Here is a 14,599-nt window from a genome sequence, read left to right on the forward strand (position 1 = left end):
ATAACACACTATGTATCTCTTTCTCTTTAGATCCAATAAAGTATGCGTTATCTAATTTGCTGCTATGATGTTGGATACAAATATATTTCTAATTGTCATTTGCTCTGCTGAATTGCATCCTTTACCTTAACATAAAATCTTTATCTCTTTTTACAGTCTTTACAGACTCAGTGTCTGCTATAATTAATAGTATATTTGCATGATGTATTTGCTTGATATCTATTTTGCCAACGTTTCATTTCTAATCAACATGGGTCTTTTGTGATTAAGTGAATGTGTTGTAAGCAACATTTCTTTAGTTCTTACTTTATTACACATTTAGTTAGAAATAATATTTTAATTGAGGAATTTAATTCATTTATATTAAAGATTATTATCTAAGAATATAATCCTATCATTTTGTAAATTTTATCATGCTTTTGTATATCTTTCTTTTTCTTCTTCTCCTGCATTCATCTTTTTTTTTTGTACCGGGGATCAAACTTGGGTCCTTGCACTTGCAGGGTGGCAGAACCACTGAGCTAAATCCCTGGCTGTTTTTGTTGATTTTTTTTTTTATAGTGATGGAAAGATTATTTTCTCTCACTTGTGAATCAGCTGTACAAATGAATTTTACAATTTTGCATATTTTCATTTTGGCAGTCATAGTCCTTTTCTTTCTATCTGAAAGAGAACTTTGCCATTACAATATTAAAGGTAGAGGCTGTTACAGTATTCTTGGTTGGTTGGTACAGTATTCTTGGTTGTCAGAGTTGTATGTGCATGGTGTGTGTTTGTGTGTGTGTGTGTGTTTTGTTTTGTTCAGGATTTTGAATATATGCTCCTTTTTTGGCCAGTTAAGATTTCTGCTTAAATGTCTAAGGATCATCTGATGGAAATTTTCTTACATGACTCGATAATTTTCTCTTTCCATTTTTTGGAATATTTTTTATTTTACTTTTGACTATTTGACAATTACATGTCCCCATAAGTACTTTCATATCAAATCTATTTGAGGTGTTTTGAACTTCCAGGAATTGCAAGTTTATATGTTTTGTGATATTTAGATAATTCTGTTATTATGTCATTGAATAATTTTTATGCCTTTTCCCTTCTCTACTTCACATAGAATACCTATAATAAAAACAAGTGTCCACATGATTATATCCCATAACATCTTAAGATTTCTACATTCTTTCATTTGTTCATTTCATATATTCTCTCTCTCTCTCCTCTCTCTGTTGATCTCTTATTACCTATCATTAGAGGATTTCAGACTAAATGATTTCAGACCTGTTTTGAACTCAAAAATTATTCTACTTAATCTAGTATTTTCTTGGGGTTGACAACTATATTTTTTGTTTTATTTATTGATTTACTTCTAGTTCCAAGGTATTTGTTTGGTTCTTATTTTATGATCTCCATATCTGCTAAATTTCTTATTCAATCACAAGTTTTTCAAATTTTGTTCCTGCTTTCTTGTCTCTGGAGTATTCTTCCAATAATTGTTTGAAAATGTTTGTTTTTCAGTCAATCCATTGATTTTTCTACTTGGAGACAGCATTTGTTGCTACAGAGTTATCATGCTTGTTCAGAGGCTTCATGTTCCCTTGCTTTTCCACATTTCCCGTGTGCTTATGCTGATCACTGAATATCCCATCACTAAGTTGTCTCTACTAACTTTATAGATTTTTAAATATTTTTTTAATAGTAAAAGAATTTTCTCCTGGAGTTGTGATCTGTGTTATCATTTCAGTAGACCATTTTGACTTCAGTAGTGTAGTGTCTGTGTAGCTTCTGTAAGTATAATCAGCATTAGAAATGCCTGTCTCAGTTGCACTGGCCTCAAGGGCTTATGCAATTGCTCTCTAAAGCAAAATCAAGTTCTGTTAGGTGGGGCAAGATTGCTAGTGGCTCTGGGCATGGCAAATACTGATGAGCTGCAGCATTTTCATCAGTTTCCGCAGCTCACTTGTGCACACAACTTCTCTGGTTGGCCATTGTGGGCAAGATGTAAGTGGTACAGAAGTGCAGATGGGGTATCCATAAGTTTCCAATGGACATGTGGAAGCAGGTGTGCTCTACAGGGCCCAGTCAATGCAGTCAAGAATGTCCAATAACAGGGATGAAGCAATTAACTATCACCAAGGGTTCCTTAAGTGTCTTTTGGGGGCCTAAATGGGTGAGCCACTCATGGGAAGCTGTGAAGATGATTCCTGCGATTTCAGTAGGCCTAGCCATTCATGGTGATTTTTCCAGTTGCTTCATGAGGCCATGAGTGCATTGGCGGGGAATTTGTTCACTTTGGGGAGATCTTGTTGGGTTCATCCCTAAGGAAGGACTTCTCAGCTGCACCCAGGGACATGGGAAGGTGAGTTACACCATTTTACTCATTCATAGGGCCAGGTTAGCCAAGCTTCTGGGGCCAACCAGCTGCTTCTGACTCTTAGATGAGTAGAGTTGAATGATGTTGCTACATGGCAGGAAACACTGGGGGAAGGCACAAAGTGATTTAGATTCAAAGCAGTATCATAGGTTCCTTGAAAGTTCTTCAAACTGGTCTCAAGGCTTATGAGGGCTTCAGGCTTCTCCAAAAGCAAATAATTTCAATTGTCCATGGGTACAGTAGGGAATGCCAGGGGCCTCCCTACAATACAAAGTCCATCTTGGTTCAGGTTTGATCTTGTCTGAACAAACTAGAAATGTGTGTGCTGAGTTCCTTTCTTTATAAAGCCCTTATACACATCCACATTCTGTGATGTTTCTGCCACATCCCAATTCACTGCAGCATTGTCTCTACCAGACAATCTAATGGAAGAGCAATTTGTCTCTGATTTTGTCCTTTATTGCAGAAAGAAGTTTGTCAAATTCTTCCAGTCATCTTGTAGATGCCACCCTGAGATAATAGATCTTTCTTCCATAAGAAAAAGTATTTAATAAAACAAATAAATTGCTAATAATGCTTAAGTTGACAGTAGTGATGAATAAAAATTTTAAAATAACTTCTGTTGGAAATAGAAGGGAAGATGTTTATTTTTCCTACTTAAAATGTCAATAATCTCAATTAAACAATAAAAATATGCATATCTATCAAACTGTGTTATATCTTATTATTTAAATAATATGGTTATTTAGGTTAAAGGCCCTCATGATTTTACAGAAAGTTTCAAAACATTGGGCATGGCATTCAATCAGAGCTTATGAAATAAAGAGAGACAATTATTTTTGGCCCATATGAACTGTAAGAGAAATTCTGTCCTCATACAGGAGATGCTGTGTCCAAGGATAATGAACTAAGATGCTTGAGGGAGAGGGTATCATACGTGGCATAGGGTTTAAAAAGAGACATTGTTTACCTAGATCTCAAATTTATAAAAGAAAAGGCAAAAAGAGACTAGAAACAATAATATGACTAAGATCTATTTCTGAAGTGTTCCTCAGGCAATGGAAAACTATTGGCAGTCATTGGAACATAGCAAAAGGAAGGAGAAAAACTATTTATATTTTTTTGGGAACTGGCCAAAATGATACTGGCCTATTTTGAAGTCACTTAGTCTCAGGCAAGAAAAGAAAGAGAAACATCAGAACTTATTAGTTAAGAACAAAATTCCTAAACAAAGGTCTTATTTAAGCATGACAAAACTCAAGTTTTGACTACTGCCAACATGTATATGGGGGGAAAAAATGAAAATTGACCACATGACTACTAAAAAACTTTAGGGATTCACAATCTGTGAAGAATAGGTCAACACAATGAGTCATGGTGTTTGAATTTTAGAGCCATGCATTGCAGGGAAGAAGAGGTTGATATCCTCTGAGAACTGGGCACTGACTCCTAGAGTATTCATTGCAGAAGCCCATTAACCTAGACTCCACCCTTCACACAATGTTAAATGGATTAGAGCACTTGAAAGAAAACCATTAATTACAGATTTATTGGTCTATTTTATTGATGGCAGATCCTCCATACTTGAATTATTGATTACAAAGAGAACATTTAGCATTTCTAAACATGGAACAAAGGTGGATACTAAAACATAAACTATTTAAGTATACTGAGCTTGGTAAGATTGCTTCTATTTTAGAAATTATTTTCATTGCTCCTTGAAATATAGAAGGGTTAAGTTATAAGTATATGTCAATCATTTCTAAGTAACATTTTTATTTATATTATGATAAATTATTACACTTTACGAAGATTTAGAAGACAATTCAAAAATTTTGTTAGTGCATAAGATCATTGTTCTATATGATGATTTAATTTGGCTGTCATCAAATTTTGTAAATTCTAAAATACTACATGTAGAAGTATGTATTAAAAAGTATCACATTATTAGTTTATTTTAATGCCACTAATTGAATAATTAATTTATTTTGATACCAATCATGATGCTACTACTATTAATAATACACATGACATAACAATTTTCAGAAGAAAGATAATTCAGTATTTGATTTATTTCCTAATTAACCTTTTCAATTTATATATGGATATATATAAGTGCCTGTAAAAGACTCAAATTTTTGTATATATTTAATGTATTTTTTTCTCAGAAAGTAACATTTATTCAAAGAAAACAAAAAGGAAAAAAAAGAAATACAAAAAATCTTGACAAGATGTCCATATCCTTGGCTCCCTTCTCTTCCCATTGCAGCTGCTCTTCAGCTCAAGATTTAATGCTGACTGGAGTTGGCAGCAGGACCACCTCTCTCAATGTGGTCAGCATTGAAGAGGCATCTCTTCAATGGAGCTGTTGTAGAAAGTCTCAATATTTCCAAGAGTTTCATTCTGTCACCTTGTTTCATTCTGTCACCATGGTAATAGCCACACACTTATGAGAAAAATACCCAGCAGACCTATTCTGCAGATGTAGTTTTCCCTTTGGAGGGAAGATGGTAGTTTATGACTAAAAAAAACTGCTGTACATCAATGCCTCTGGCTAACAAGTCATTGGTAATTAATACTCTGCTAGAGCCAGACCAGAACTCTCTCATGATCGCATCGATTTCCTTTTGGTCCATATCTCCATGCTTGGCAGACAGTGAATTTTCAGGCAAGCATTTTCTCAGGGAACCAATCAATCTTCCTTCAGGTGTTAATGAAGATAATTGCCTGGGTGATGGTTAGGGTTTCATACAAGTCACACAGTGTGTCCAGCTTTCATTCTTTTCATTCCAAATTGATGCAGAATTGGCGGATACTCTCCAGGGTCAACTCTTCCTTCTTGACAAGAATTCCAGTGGGGTCCTTCATGAACTTCTTGATCATCTCAAACACATCAGAAGGCATTGTGGCTGACAAAAAAACCACCTGTGTTTTAGTTGAGCTTTTCAATACATCATAAATCTAGTCCTTGAATCCACACCCCAACAGTTTTTCAGCTTCATGTAATACAAACATCTTGGTGAATTTGGGAGTCAGGTATCACTGGTTAAGCATATGAAACATGCAGCCAGGGGTTTCCATGATGATATGGAGAGCTTCCATCTGAAGCTTCCATACCTCAGCATGCACATTAGTGCTCCCAATGCAGGCATGACACTAGGCACACATGCAATTTCCTAATGCCATGACTACTTTTGTATCTCAACATGGAGAGAAAAAGGTACTCATCTTTTAACTTTGATAACATTAGGCCCTGATTCTTAATCTGAATGCCTCTTATGTACCCAACAACCTGGAGATACTCACTACTATAAGACTCCCATTCAGGGAAAGAACAAGTCAATAATTATCTCCTTAATACTACACTGCCTAGAGTGGCAAACAGGATTTGAACTCAGTCTGTTTCTGCACTACACAATGACTTATCATGAATCCTGAGCAATTTTTAAGTTTCTCACACTAATTATAAAATAGCTGGACACATATCCTATTCTCAAAATAAAGCATATTCTTTTTGTCTTCATTCTTTGTGCCCAAAACTTCACATCATGATAATCACTTTATTTATTACAGAATGTTTACCAATTTCTTTTCTGAGCCTCAATTAGTAATCTATAAGGCTGTGTTTGATTTATTCCCCTTTCAGACCAAAGAAGAGAACAGAGGTCAACGTTAGGATTTCATGTGCCTTATGGATGCATTGGCTGTGGACATCAAGCCAGGCATCAAGCTGACCAAAGGACATTCATCTGCTCTGCCCCTGACATATATGAGATCAACACGGCCAATGAGGTGTCTCTTTCACCATTAGGGAGTTAGATGTCATTTTTCAATTTGCTGGTAAAAGACAGTTTTATTGATTTTACTTGTATTAATGTTGATGAAATTATGAGACAGAAATGTCATAATGTATTATAAAATTATTAATAATTGCAAACTAAGTTAATCTGTACTTGTTTACTCATTTCATTTGAGATCTCTGAATCTCCAAATTTGAATGTACCCACTATTTTTCTTTTCTGAAATTGTAACAGTAGTTATCAGGGCCTACTTCATTTTGGACTTATATTTGGACATACAAACAGAGATAAAAGTTTCTGGAATCATGGCATTGTAATATTTGAATAAAATTTAATTGTATTATACTGATTCAATAGATTTTACTGAACTTCCAATGAGTCTCAAATTGGCAGATTAGAAATTCGTTATTGTATTATGGCTGAAGTAGTTTATGTCCAATTTAGGAAAGCTCTGAATACCATAAATCTGAAATGGGTCATACCCATGGACTATTGGAGTCAAGATAAATCTCATTTTCTCTGAATTGCTTATTAAATTTGGTCAATTTCTAAAAAGTAATTTATTTGCTCATTATAGTTGTGATGAGAGTAGTAGCAACAGAACTGCTTAATTATGAAAAAATACATGTCCAATAACTGGCTAATTAAAGCTCCTAAAGTTCTTGATATATTTCCTAATTAAGCCTGAGGGAAGTTGAAGGGGTATTTCCAATTACTATAAACTACATAAATATACTAATTGCTTCTATTTGAAAAATTTTCCTTATTTGTAAAGATTTAGAATTCATAGTTTATTCCAAAAAGAGCTAATACAATATAATATTTGATATACAGGAAGCAAATAAATTTGCTTCAAAGTGTATAATTTTATTATATAAAATATAAAAGGGAAAATTAGTTTCATTGAACAGACTTAACGTTAAAGGTAATATAACATTGCTCCATTACTTGGAAATATATATTATATAGTATGGTAAAATATTTTTCATTATTTCATAGGGGAACAAATAATTTGATGGATTAAAATAACCAGGACAGGAGAAAATGTCTAAAGTGAGAAGAAAATCAAATCAAATCAATGTATTGTCAATTAAATTTAGTTGAAAATTTACCACATGTCTGTAATTCTAGCACTAGGAAGACTACGGCAGGAAGATTTCTGTGAGTTTGTGGCCAGTATGGTATATATAGTGAGACCCCATCTGTAAAATCTAAAAATGATAGAATTATTAAAGATGACCAGTAAATCATATAGTTTGGAAATTTTGCTGTAGAATTTTCAGAAGTGTTATCAAAAGTATGACTATTTTGTAAAAATTTTATGGTGGAATTACATAAAATGAATTTTTAAGTATTTTAAACTCTCAGTGGATTAACTCACAATCTCTTTCTTATCTTTTGATCTCCCAAGAATAACTCCTGACAAATCATTAGTAGAACAAACCTAAACTAGCTACACCAACAGAGAAAACCATCTACCACATTCTTATCAGTGTCTCAGAAAACAAAGTCAAAGGCAGGACAAGCATAGGATTTTGTAGTCTGGGTCAGTGTATTTGGGTTGCTCTTTCAAGGGAAAGAATCATGTTCTTGGGATCTGGCATTTGATTATGTCATCAGTGATACCATTAGACTTGAAGAGAGTAAAACAAGGATCCTGATGCAAATGTGAATAACTTAACTGCTGTTACATGGCTGTTATTTGTTACAATCTTTGATAATTTAGTCTGTAAACATTTCTTAAATAGTGAAGCTATTTACCAGTTAATAATTTTACCTTCTCTGAACATAATTTTCTCAGATGAAACAACTAAGACTTGCTAATGTGAGTGGCTTATAGTCCGACAGTAGCCTTGCTGACACAGATAGTTTTGATTATTAAAACTATATGCCAAATCTTATTTCAAGTGTTTTCTAATTAGCTAATTTAATCTCTATCACAAACCAGTGGATAATGTTTCATTCCTAACCTCATTTTACAGATAAGTGAAAAAGGAGATAAGAAGAAATCAGGTAAGCCAGGTAACTTTCACAGGGTCAAAACATTACATAAACACTTAATCAATCTATTCATGGTACTTATCTGTGTTGTAGAGAGGATGGAAAGAGATAGACTGGTAGAAGAAAGTTGAATACAAATTTAATCACATTTTATTATTGCTGCTATCACTAGTACTAAATAAGTGTGTAGAACACTAAACAAAGGATTGAAAATTGGCATTCTGGTACTTTTTCAAATATTCTGCCTCAGATATTTTCAAAAATTTATGATGACTCAAATTATTTATTTCTGTGTAAAATATTAATATTTCCAGAATCAACTGAAAATATGACTTAGAAGAAATTTTATTAATATAGCTCCTGTTTGTGACTATTTGTTATTTTGAAAGTACTTATTGAAAAAACAGGGCTGAGGATTTAGCTCAATGGCTCCACTGCCTGCCTTGCAAGCAAAGGTCTGAGTTAGATCCCCGGTACAAAAAAATAATGTATTGAAAGTACATTTTGAAAACTACATATCTTTAATTTTTTTGCTTGTCAGATAATAATAATTATTTATTTCTATATGTTGGCAAATGTAACAGGTGTTGGCCAGGGCTGTGTTTAAGTACTTCTTTTTGTAAATATCATTTCAAATACATGGATTTTTTTTCCATTAAGTTTATTGGTACATTTTAGGTATACAGTACAATTACATTCATCATTGGGATCTTGTACCTTTACATGATGTATCTTGATTCTTATTTTTTCCCCATTCCTCTGCCCTCCCTTCACCCGCTCCACCCTTCCCTATTTACAAAGACTTTGTTTCCATTTTTTTCCTTTTCTCATATTTTTTTCTTTTCCCTTCTTTTCTTTCTCTCTCAAATACATGGATTATTAGAACTAAGAAGTATGATATACTATTGAATTAATTTAAACCTGAATTCTAAACTATAGAATGATTTATGTATGTACACGTTACATTGCCAAAGGAAAAATAAGTTATATCATGACATATTGTTGAAAAAAGTGCTTAATTGCATGCAAAAATAATACAGTTTTATTTTTTAACCACAATGGGTATATTCTTGGAAAATCCTCTGATGGTTTATTTTATATGCTATGCCTACAATTCATGATGGAGAGATCAGGAAGTTACAACATGACTTGATTCAAGGCAAGCTAGAAGGAAACAGATTTTATCCTATTGAGAGGAGTAAGATCATTTCAGGCAGAGCAAAGTGACTGATCAAAAGCAGTTTAAAAGTACTTGGTGTTTCTGAGGAATCACAAGAAGTCTAGGTTGCTTCAGTTATAGATTTCAAGGAGTAAAAGAAAGAGGGCTGTCTAAAATAAGTCAGAAAGAAATCTGAAATAGAATTTTTTTTTTTTTTTTTTTTTTTTTTGGTACTAGGGATCGAACTCAGGTCCTTGCGCTTGCACAGCATGCGGTGAAACCACTGAGATAAATCCCTGGACTGAAATAGAATTTTGACTTATATTCTTTAAGAAGAACTGTCTGAGTATATTTGAGAAAGATGGCAAAATTATATTTGCCTTTCAGAAATAGTAAAACATTATTAAAGCCTGATACTCTGGAGAATTGACCGTACTGTGGGGCACCTTAAGGAACTAAATTAGAAGACAATGGAATCCCACTTATCAAGGGATTTTAAGCTTGAACAAGATTGGTAATCAAAATGGCCAGATCACTAACCACACCTTTGCCACTTATTAGCTACAAGGAACTTAAATATATTAGCAATCAGTATTTCCAATAACACAAATGATACAATGTTATGAAAACAATTCTTGAAATCCATTTAGTGTAGCTGGTTGTACTTAGTGAATACCAAATTAAGGTACCATGTTGTGTGTGTATGTGTGTGTGTGTGTGTACGTGTGTGATCAAAATGTAATACAGTAGGCATCACGAGTCAGTTCACAGTTATTACTGCCAATGGTGGTAATGAGTACTAAAGGGGAAGGGAAATTGTGGTTTATTTAAGATAGGAAAAATAGGAAATGGCTTAATTTTAAGACAAGAAAAACTGAATTTAACTTTTAGTTTGTTGAGTTAGATGCTACAATAGAAAAATGTATAAAGAAGTTGCACCAGAATTTTATGAGGATTCAAGACACTGTGGGTGCATAACTATGAGAAATGTGATGATTAAACAGAACAGAATGTGGATACTGAATAATGAGTTACGAAATAGTGTGATAATTATATCAAGGCAATGTAACAACTTCTAAAGGACAAAAAAAGAAGCTTTCCTATTATCCATTTTTGAAAATAGTACTATTGATTTAAGTAGACAAATATATCATGCAGTGATACATCAGAATAATAAATCAACAAGTAAATGAAATATTAGCTTCACAACATTATTTTAATTAAGGGGAAGTCAACAATAACTAAAACATAAAGAAGTCTGATATCCTAACTTATAGCTTATTTTAAAGTATATTTGATAATACAATGCTTCTCTCTTAGGCAATACAATAAATGTAATCAAATTCTAATCAAATTCAGATTCATGTTTAAAAATTGTGAGAGTTTTGCCTTACCATATTTGTTCACAAGAATGAATATTTTCACTATTAAAATTTCTTTTAATTATACATATTTGTTTCTTTTTATTACAAAATTTTCATGGATATGAAAATTTATATATATTCAATAGAAAATATATGCCAAAGTGAAATAAAATAACTTTAATGCTGTGATATTTCATCTAGTTTATTTTGGAACAGTTAAATAATTTTATTGATTTAAAATGTCTATAGAAGTTTTAAAAATTAAGTATTGTAGAGGAATCTATATTATAATAACAAAAGTAAGGCAATCAAATAAGTAACAAAAAGAGCATTACTCTGTTAACAGAGTTCACCAATGAGACAGAAGAAGATACATTCAGCTGAAGCACGGATTTTATTGATCACTCAATTAAGTCTAAATGTGGACATAGCTACCATCTCCAAAGTAAGTGATTTATTTTTTAACTTTTTAATATTGAAACAATTGGATTGAAGGTTAACAGTCTGGCATTCATGATCTTTATTTTTCTGTCAAAATGTTTAATCAGAAAGAGACTTTGGTGAATTTTCTATGATTGAAATACTAGGCATTTGCAAAGCATGTTCAATAAGCGTTAGTGAACAAATAAAGTCCACAGTTTCATGGTTTACAAGGCAATGCCGAGGCAATTTGTAACTTGCAGAGTAAAACAGAATGGGAACGTAATTATTATTTTCACATTTGATAAGTCTACAACACATGGGTGGTCAATATTTCCACTCATTAAATTTCATTTCTGGAAATCACTAGAGCTCTAGAAATTGGATGTGTGCTACTAGGACTGTGTTGACCATTTTATTTTGGTTAGCAAATGTTAACACAATGTATTTTCTCTTTATCATTTTATCACACCACAATGTGCTATATTAGTGTTCATGAAATTTTTACTTTGTTTTTATTATCATCTTGCATCAGAACTCCAATTCATATAAAATATACAGTTGTTCCAAAAATTGTTTACTGAAGCATCACAACAGTGATGAAAACAGAAATACAATAATATATTGTAGAATTTACTTGTAAATGTAAGCAGTGATGAGAATTTAGGGACAAATGTATTTACTCTCATCTTTGTTCTCTGGAATCTTTGAGATGTCATCAAAGACATAGTTCCTCAAACCCTGGAAGATCCTAATATTCAGAATGTGTGGATCCTTATTTCTGCCTCACTTTGTGCAAAAAGCCCCAACACTGTCCTCATTTCTGCTCCACCAAAACCACTCATTTCCATGTTGTTGACTTAGGTTCTGAATCTTTACCATTATTTCTCAACTTAATTCTCAAGAGCTATCAAGTCTTCTTTACAAGGGAAATCAACAATATACCTGAGTCATGATGTTTCAGGGATTTACAGAAGACTCCTCTGATTTTCCTGGGACATTAAAAACAAGTATAAGAGATTTGGTCACTTGGAATTCAACTCTCAGCCAACATGTATATGATTTCCTGTTTTGTTCTACAACATTTAAAATGCTTTTTGCAAGACACCCTACATATTATAACCAATGATTCCAACTGGATATAAAACATCATGGAATAAAATTATTTCATCAGCTGGAATAATGGAGCTAATGAATAATGCAATTAAAGATTGCTGAAATGATGAAAAACTTCAGTCTCTGTTGACCAAAGGTTTTATTCCTCAAAGTTCTATGTAAAACAATAATTGACCAATGACTATGAAATTTCCATGTTTCATGTCTTTTTGATGATTCTAACCTGGTTAGTCCACACATTCTAATATTACAAGACTATATTAACTATATGCAAACATATTGTCAGTTGGCTTAGGGTGCTTTCTTTCTTTTTTTTTTCTGGTACCGGGGATTGAACTCGGGACCTTGCGCTGCTTTCGAGGCAGGCGGTGGAACCACTGAGCTAAATTCCCAGCCCGAGGGTGCTTTCTTTTAATCTTTCCATTCAAACCACTGGAGAACCTAGTTTTCCAAAGTTTCTCTATTACCCTTGAAAATGGTTCTCTGTGCTTCTTCGAGTCCAGAACACTTTATTGTTTTGCTGAATTTAGTGTCTTATCACAATCCTTTTATAACAGGAGCTTGTATTACTAAATTGTGAGACCCTTTACAATTCATTCATATAGTAATACTTTCTTTAAGTATTTATAAGGAGTAATGGCTTCAAGACTCTGAAGCCACACTGTATCAGCACATCAGACTGAAGCTGGTCAGGAGTGTCTTTCCTTCAGGTCTTCGATGAAGATAAAAAACTAAACTGTTTGAAATTCCTAAGATAAACTCTGAAAAGTTATAAATATATTTTTGTGTGTTCCAGCAATTTTTAAAAACTTTTAATTTTAAAGATTTTTTAAAATTTTTTAAAAAAATTTTTCCTCTCAGTTTTACTCTAAATGAAGCACTCTTATTTATTAAAATTGTACTTATTACTTGATACTAGTGAAACTCTCTGCTTTTCCATTTTTTCTACACAGGGATCAGACGAATTTTAAAACTATATTTATGTGGTTCTGGGACACGCCCATGGCACGGTGAGGTCACAGAGGCGTCTTGCAGCCCACCCCCATCCAGCGCTCTCTAAGCAGCAACCGGCAAGGAGAGACAAGAAGCTTGAAGCTCCACGGCCATCCCGGGCCATGCCCACACCACAGTGAGGTCCGCTTAGCCGCGCGGTCGCCTCCAACGCCCATTCTTTCCCACCCCGCCGCCCGCCTCCTACATTCCGGTTTTTCTGCTACCTGGTCCCACACTACAGAAGCACGGGAGATTATAAAGACCCTTGTCCTGAGCTCCACAAAACAGAGCAGAAGTTAGTAAAAGAAAGAGGGCCTCTCAGGCACCTCAATGAAAACTGAAGCTCAGCAGCAAAGTAGAGAGAATCTCTACAATAAAGGCACATCAGACCACTGTACTTGGTCTGCTGCTGGCTTGCTGAGACTCATTGACTCGTATATACACAGGGATTCCTACGTTGCCTACTGTGACAGCAGAGACATATCCTGAAGGAGTCCCATAATTTCTAGTGCTATTTGCAAAAAAGAAAAAAAAATTTTTTTCTCCTATTTTTAATTCTTAAATTTTACTTTCTCTCTACTCCTCAAAGTTTTACTTTTCTTTCTTTTCTTTCTTTTATCTTTTTTTTCCCTCTCACTCATTCTCTTGCTGTCCCACATTGCTCCTCATCTCCCCATTTGTTCCTTTCTGCACTGAATTCGGATTTCTCCCTTATTGTTTTCTTCTTCTCTTTTTCCTTCTCTTGATTATCATTAGGTTTAAAGGAAAGTAAATTTGGTATCTAACCTCCCTGTTGCTGTTAGGTGATTCTATTCACATCTTTGTTCTTTCATTCTGCCATTTTCTCTTGCCTTTAACAACTTCTTAGAGTTTGTGTGATCTTTCTGTGTCTTCGGGCCTCACTGCTAATCTTACTTGTTCTTTCTACCTGCCCCTCCCTCCCCAACTCCTTTTAACTCCCCACCCAAAGGGGAAAGATGCTATATTGAAGAGTTTATTCATTATAACCTTACGATAGGTTGGTCCTTGGTTTTAATTTAACTCACATAGTTAAAATTGATAGATTAATAACATCCACAAATTGCCATTTTCTAAGCTGTACTTGATGCTACGGTATTGCTGACTATGTCATTTGTGCTAACATGTTGTGATTGATCTAATTAGTTTTCCTTCCTGGTATAAGTAAAATAAAATAGCCTCAGAGTCATTAGAGTCTCAAAACCAAAACACAAGCTATATCTGGAAGACACCTCTGAAAAGCAATCATTCCACAAGGGTTTTAAACACAAGCAATAAAGATACCTACATTAACCAATTTTGAAATATCAACCCAGGAATAAAACCAAGGACAGTATCAAAAACAAAAATGAGAAGACACTTA

General features: G+C 33.7%; 1 pseudogene; it reads right to left on the minus strand.

Moving 5' to 3' along the window:
- Positions 1–4,781: 4,781 nt before the first annotated feature.
- On the minus strand, positions 4,782–13,394 carry LOC101726099 (eukaryotic initiation factor 4A-I-like; annotated as a pseudogene).
- Between the last annotated feature and the right edge of the window lie 1,205 nt (positions 13,395–14,599).

The sequence above is a fragment of the Heterocephalus glaber genome, unplaced genomic scaffold, assembly GCF_053883595.1.
Source record: "Heterocephalus glaber isolate CG9 unplaced genomic scaffold, H.glaber_assembly_v1.0 deba00001600, whole genome shotgun sequence".
Taxonomy (NCBI): Eukaryota; Metazoa; Chordata; class Mammalia; order Rodentia; family Bathyergidae; genus Heterocephalus; species Heterocephalus glaber.